This window comes from Danio aesculapii, chromosome 4 (genome assembly GCF_903798145.1).
Source record: "Danio aesculapii chromosome 4, fDanAes4.1, whole genome shotgun sequence".
Taxonomy (NCBI): Eukaryota; Metazoa; Chordata; class Actinopteri; order Cypriniformes; family Danionidae; genus Danio; species Danio aesculapii.
This window is the reverse complement of record NC_079438.1, coordinates 54566783-54574337: the sequence shown is the minus strand read 5'-3', so window position 1 is coordinate 54574337 and position 7555 is coordinate 54566783. Positions and strand designations below refer to the sequence as shown.

At 40.8% G+C, this 7555-nt stretch overlaps 1 long non-coding RNA gene across 2 annotated transcripts; it reads right to left on the bottom strand.

Moving 5' to 3' along the window:
- Nucleotides 1-2985: 2985 nt before the first annotated feature.
- Nucleotides 2986-7433, bottom strand: LOC130222588 (uncharacterized). Of its 2 annotated transcripts, none has more exons than XR_008836514.1 (4): nt 7344-7433; nt 4298-4369; nt 3987-4195; nt 2986-3892 (listed from the first exon to the last, which is right to left on the bottom strand). It is a non-coding gene; the product is annotated as an uncharacterized LOC130222588 (long non-coding RNA). The 2 variants fall into 2 exon arrangements; XR_008836513.1 differs by lacking the exon at nt 7344-7433 and adding an exon at nt 5659-5838.
- Nucleotides 7434-7555: the final 122 nt, after the last annotated feature.

Below are 7555 nucleotides of genomic sequence, written 5' to 3'. Positions count from 1 at the left end.
TAACATCAGAAGAGACTCCAACACCTGAAGTTAATGGGTCAGAAAAGGGAGACATCCAAAATATGTACTGTTGGTGTGCCTCCAGGAACAGGGTTGGGAAACACTGCTCTAGACTATGCAGTGTTATTTTACATTTGATTATTCAGTTGCTGTACCTGAGTACTGTTAGACTCTTCAGGAAACAGTAAAACATTGTTTATTTCATCTCTATCTTCCTCTTCACTGCATTTATCTAAGCTTGTAGATTGTTTATTATATTTATTCAGATGCTCTCTTCTACAGAATCATCCTAATCAATCTAAAATGATCAATTCTGTACACATAGAGCCGTTCAAGTCATCTGGTGAAATTGTTCTCATATCACAATATAAATCACAGAAATCTAAATATCACAATGTGACATATTTCCAATATCGAGCAGCTCTACAGAGAACGACCTGTTTCATCCTCGAGGCTGTTTCTCGTACTCTCAGCCGTCTTATCTGAAACTGGTTAAGACTGGTGTAATCTACATCCAGACTGGCAGCTGCTGCTACACAGAAAGTCTGTCCTGCACACAAAGGAAATGACTTTAAACAGAATCAACACATAAAATGACAAATAACTCAGGAAACAGTTGTTTCCAATCCAGCAGGAATCCAGTTCCACTCAAGAGCTCTCCATGACCTCTGACCTGGCTGGGTAGATCCTGAAAACAGAGATTTGACAGAGACAGACGCTTTAACTGAACACATCACTAAATTAGGTCATGTTTAACTTCATTCACTGATCAAAATCATGTCAAAGATTAAAAACTGACTCAAATAATCATAATAATAAAGTCAACAAGAACAGATTTGGATCTTTCCTGGAACAGATGAAGACAGAAAACGACTCGCTTCAACATGTAGCAGAACTGTGCTCACGATGACCTCAGTTTACTGTCTCACTGTCATTTGAAGATCCCCATAAAAACTGTGTATTATTTAAAGTTTGATGATATTTCTTTATTTAATAATAATTAATTTTTTTAAACTTCAAAACTTTCTGCTTACTTTTACGCATTAAAATGTTTGTGGTCGTCAGCATCAGTGGATAAAAACGAACATAACCACAGCTGCGCCACAGGAAGGTGAAATCTCAGTGCTTTACATCTGCTGTGCTGAAGTTCAGGAAAAACATCACCTCAATCCTTCAAATCAACGGATCTGCAAAGATGTAATTCAGAAATATCTCCACAGGAGGGCGACGTGTTTAAATTCATTCAATTAGATTCGCAGTGGTGTCATTCAGAAATATCTCCACAGGAGGGCGACGTGTTAAAATTCATTCAATTAGATTTGCAATGGTGTCATTCACCAAAATCCCCACACGAGGGCGAACATTTTAAATTCATCAAATTCGCAGTGGTGTAATTCAGAAATATCTCCACAGGAGGGTGAAACGTTCATTATTTTAGAACAGCAGCAGCGCAGTCCACAAAATCACCACAAGAGGGCGAATATTTCAAATTCAGTAAATTCAAGATTTGCAAAAGTGTAGTTCAGAGAAATCTCCACAGGAGGGCGCAATATTTGATACACATGTAATATTTGTCTATTTGTCTGTTGTTAGATCAGATATTCAGTGTGTGTAATAATGTGTTTATTTGTGTCGACTCTACAGGATCAGTGAAGTGTTGTGGACTGTAAACCTGTTGAACAGAAGCAGAGACGTGTGGACAGACACTGACTGTACTGATGATGAGCATCTGCTGCTGCACAGGTGATGTAGATTATGTGTGATTGTGTGTGTGTTTGGCTCTTCCACATGTCGGTTACCATCATTTTCTTTGTGGAGGGTCACTCCACTAGAAAGCAAATGATGGTAACCGAAACAGGTGGGGAAGGGATGAAGGTCCAGAATTTTTATACAGTTCATTTTAAATTTTTTTTGTCAGGCTGTAAAGTATAACCCCTGCTGGACACGGCTCCGGAAGCTCCAGGGGGAGACCGTACTGGTATCCCCCCTTCTTCAGGCGCGCCTCACACTCACTCACCATTCACTCATATCGCAGAGTTCTGGCTGGCATTGAACCAGCAACCCCTGAAGCCGTGGGGCAGCGCTCTTACCACAGAGCCACAGATCTCCTGACTGAACACCTGCTGGTACTGGTGTTTGACTGCAGACCTGTGTGTGAGCTGTTTCAATAAAACAAGATACAAGTCAGATCTGAACCCTTGTCTTTATGAGTCTCTTCCTCAGTGAGCTTGTGTTTATTGACTCACCCATCATGAGTTTCACATCAGCGTTCATCATCAGGAGCTCTTGGTGAATATAATGAGCTCAAGATGGACATTTGCCATGGTGAGGTTTGAACCCGGGTCTCCTTGATTAAAGCTCAACACTTTATGACCTGAGCCACCGAGTCTAGATGTTGGAGGAGATATCTGAATGGGGTTTTATCACTAGTCTCATTATGACCAAGGTTTACCACATATTTCTTTGTAATTTGGTTCACAAAAAGCCTATTGCCAAATCTCAAAACCTGTGGCTCAGTGGATGAGCTTTCAACTGCCATTTAGAAGTGTGAAGGATCGAATCCCACTTCTGCTAGAACAAGATACAAGTCAGATCTGAACTCTTGTCTTTATGAGTCTCTTCCTCAGAGAACTTGTGTTTATTCACTCATTCATCATTGGTTTCACATCAGCGTCCATCATCAGGAGCTCATGGTGAGTATAATGAGCTCAACATGGACATTAGCCATAGTGAGGTTTGAACCCGGGTCTCCTTGATTAAAGATCAATACTTTATGACCTGAGCCATCGAGTCTACACGATGCGGAGAGTGTCTGAATTGGGCTTTATCACTATTTTCAGCACGACCAAGGTGTGACATGTGTTTCTTTGTAATTTGGCTCACAAAACAACTACTGCCAAAAGCCAAGCCAAGCCCTGTGGTTCAGTGGATGAGCCTATGACTGCCATACAGAAGACACGGGTTTGAGTCCCTATGAGTCACTATTGCTTACTTTACCTTTGGTTGCTGGGATTCAATCAAACAGTGTGGCCCAAACAGCAGCTGACAGACTGAAAGTCATGATGGGCGAGTGGCTGAACACATATTTGCAGTGGACGTGGTTACAGCAGAGGCCTGGGTACGAAACCTACATCGATGTGTCGCGCACACCAATGCAAGTGCAAACGGAAAGGCAATTAGGACAGGACCACAAACATTAAACTACTTTGGGTTTTTTCCTGACTACCTCAGTAAAAAGCAGCAGCAGTGCTTGGATTTGAACCCAGGTATGCTGTGACAGCTTCAGCTGTCATGATGTGTGCTCTGACCACTACACCATCACCACACACATAAACACACCTTTCTTTCTCCAGTGGGAGGATAACCACATTCTACACATTTTGAAAAAAATAATTAAATAAACACAAATAATTCATATCAAATGTAAATTATTTTAAATAAATGTAAACTGCATCATCTGCTAATATATTATTATATTTCACTATTCAAAATGTGAAACACATGCTTATTCTTCAATCAAACACATGAACATGTTTCATATTATCTTACAGCTGCTTGTGGGGCTTTAAATGTTACTAAACACAATTAAACACTGTAAAATATCATCATTTACTTCTAAACTCTCCTCATACTGTATTGAGGACTCGACACCAAATCTGGCCAATCAAATGCTTTCCACAGAAAGTCCCTCCCCCAACACACACGCGACAGACCAGCAGCACAACAAACACACTTTCTGGACTCTCTACTGGAAATATGAGCTCATAAATACCTTTACTGGAGCTGTGAATCTGCCTGGATGTGGAGGAGTGTGTGGAGGAGCGTCAGCTGTTGAGCTCTGGTCAAAGATCTGCAGCAGAAACACAACAGACACACGTGTGTATCTTCACTGCTGCAGAGGAGAGAGAGAGAGAGAGAGCAATGACTGAACACAAACACTACAACAACATCACTACAAACTAAACCAACGAAACAAAGTCACTTACAGGTGAGTCGCGTTACTCTCCATTTCTGCACTTGGTGTGGCTTTTCTTCACTGTCGGGCTGTAATATCTGCTGTTGACTGACATTATGAGTCTGGCACTGAGCTGTCATCTGCTGGAGCTCAACTTGAAGCCAGTAAAACGGTGTACCTGTGTTGATCTGGTGTCGCTGTTGTCAAAGGTGGTCAGGCTAAAAGAGTGTATCTTCACTGCTGCAGAGGAGAGAGAGAGAGAGAGAGAGAGAGAGCAATGACTGAACACAAACACTCCAACAACATCACTACAAACTAAACCAACAAAACAAAGTCCCTTACAGGTGAGTCGCGTTACTCTCCATTTATGCATTTGGTGTAGCTTTTCTTCACTGTCGAGCTGTTGTGGGATTTCTGAAGGATACACAGATATGTTATAGGATTTGCGAGTTATTAAGTCAGAATTCCAAGTTAGAAACGAGTTTCCTGTTATGCCGACTGGCCATAAATGGAGTTTTAAAGACACATGCACATTAGCTCATAATCACAACATAAAGCCTTTATCTGACTTTTTATTGTTTATCACGCTTTCAAAAATGAAATATATAGTTGAACTAGGCTGTCTATTTATTCGTATGGATTTGTTCTTTATTACCATTTGGTCTAAATGGCAATTATAAAGCAATAAACAGAGCGCCTGAAACTAGCTATAGGTTGTGTGATTCCTCCAAAAGTCTAAAATTAGGATTTCTATATTATTTATCTATTATATGCGTAACAATTATATGAGTTACATTTTGTCGCAGCTGTTATTTGTTTCATATTGCAAAAGTGCACTCGTGTGCTGCTTTTGTGAGCTGCAGACATATCATACATAGACATTATAAAGGGCTAAATCTAAAAGGGTTGTATTAGTTTATATTTCAGTTCAGTGAATATGTCAACCAAATACTGTGTATTCCTGGCCTTTACTGGTAAACTGGGCTGCGAATCCATACCACATCACAAGCAGAGAACCTAAAGAAAGAGTCTTTAACACTTCATTTATGGCCAATCGCCATAACAGGAAACTCCTTTAAAACTCTCAATTCTGACTTAAATTGATTTTTTCCTTTTTATTTATTTTTTTACTTATTATTATTTTTTTTCCAATTAATGTTTTTTTTTTTTTTTTTGCTTCCATAAAAATCACCACACAAGGGCGAATATTTTTAATTCATTAGATTTGAATGTGTAATTCAGAAATCTCTCCACAGGAGGGCGCAATACTTCATACATGTGTAATATTTGTCTATTGTAAGATCAGATATGCAGTGTGTGTAATAATGTGTCGACTCTACAGGATCAGTGAAGTGTTGTGGACTGTAAGCCTGTTGAACAGAAGCAGAGACGTGTGGACAGACACTGACTGTACTGATGATGAGCATCTGCTGCTGCACAGGTGATGTAGATTATGTGTGATTGTCTCTTCCACATGTCGGTTACCATCATTTTCTTTGTGGAGGGTCACTCCTCTAGAAAGCAAATGATGGTAACCGAAACGGGTGGGGAAGGGATGAAGGTCCAGAATTTTTATACAGTTCATTTTAAATTTTTTTTGTCAGGCTGTAAAGTATAACCCCTGCTGGACACGGCTCCGGAAGCTCCAGGGGGAGACCGAACTGGTATCCCCCCTTCTTCAGGCGCGCCTCACACTCACTCACCATTCACTCATATCGCAGAGTTCTGGCTGGCATTGAACCAGCAACCCCTGAAGCCGTGGGGCAGCGCTCTTACCACAGAGCCACAGATCTCCTGACTGAACACTTGCTGGTACTGGTGTTTGACTGCAGACCTGTGTGTGAGCTGTTTCAATAAAACAAGATACAAGTCAGATCTGAGCCCTTGTCTTTATGAGTCTCTTCCTCAGTGAGCTTGTGTTTATTGACTCACCCATCATGAGTTTCACATCAGCGTTCATCATCAGGAGCTCTTGGTGAATATAATGAGCTCAAGATGGACATTAGCCATGGTGAGGTTTGAACCCGGGTCTCCTTGATTAAAGCTCAACACTTTATGACCTGAGCCACCGAGTCTAGATGTTGGAGGAGATATCTGAATGGGGCTTTATCACTAATGTCGTTATGACCAAGGTTTGACATTTGTTTCTTCGTAATTTGGCTCACAAAACAACTGATGCCAAATGTCAAGCTCTGTGGTTCAGAGGATGAGCTTCCAACTTTCGTACAGAAGCGTGAAGGATCGAATCCTGCTAGAACAAGATACAAGTCAGATTTGAACCTTTGACTTTATGAGTCTCTCCTCAGAGAACTTGTGTTTATTGACTCACCCATCATGAGTTTCACATCAGTGTTCATCATCCAACTTGAGCTCATTATATTCACCATCAGCTTCCATCATCAGGGCAGGACGCTGATGGTGAATATAATGAACTCAAGATGGACATTAGCCATAGCAAGGTTCGAACCCGGGTCTCCTTGATTAAAGCTCAACACTTTATGACCTGAGCCACTGTCTCTGGATTGTGAAGCAGATGTTTGAATGAAGCTTTATCTATTTCTTAACTTTAACCGTGATTTGAGATGAATTTCTTTGTAATTTGGCTCACAAACAACTACTGCCAGAAGTCAAGCCCTGTGGTGCAGTGTATGAGTGTTTGACTACCATACAGATGAGTGGAGGTTTGAATCCCACACTGTGGCTGAACACACATTCAATGAGGACAAGGTAGAGGTTTGGCTCTGAAACCCACTTCGCTGTGTGGATCACACCAAAGGAGCTACTGATAGGGAAGTAATCAGTGCGGGAGCACAAATGAGGAAAAACACTTTTGTATTTTGTAATTGCATCAGCAGTAAAGAGCAGTAACAGGGCTTGGATTTGAACCCAGGTATGCTGTGAGAACTTCACATCTCATGCTGTGTGCTCTGACCACTACACCATCAGCACACACACACCAACACTTCTTTCTCCAGTGTAAGGATGACCACATTTACACATTTAGAAAAAAATAAATAAACACAAATAATTAATATAAAATGTAAATTATTCAAAATACATTTAAACTGCATCATCTGCTAATATATTATTATATTTCATTGTTCAAAATGTGTAAAACCTGCTTATTCTTCAATCAAACACATCAAGCATATTTTAAATGATCTTACAGCTGCTTGTGGGGCTTTAAATGTTACTAAACACAATTAAACACTGGAAAATATCATCATTTACTCCTAAACTCTCCTCATACTGTATTGAGGACTCGACAGCAAATCTGGCCAATCAAATGCTTTCTACAGAAAGTCCCTCCCCCAACAAACACGCGACAGACCAGCAGCACAACAAACACACTTTCTGGACTCTACTGGAAATATGAGCTCATAAATACCTTTACTGGAGCTGTGAATCCGCCTGGATGTGGAGGAGTGTGTGGAGGAGCATCAGCTGTTGAGCGCTGGTCAAAGATCTGCAGAAACACAACAGACACACGTGTGTATCTTCACTGCTGCAGAGGAGAGAGAGAGAGCAATGACTGAACACAAACACTCCAACATCACTACAAACTAAACCAACGAAACAAAGTCACTTACAGGTGAGTCG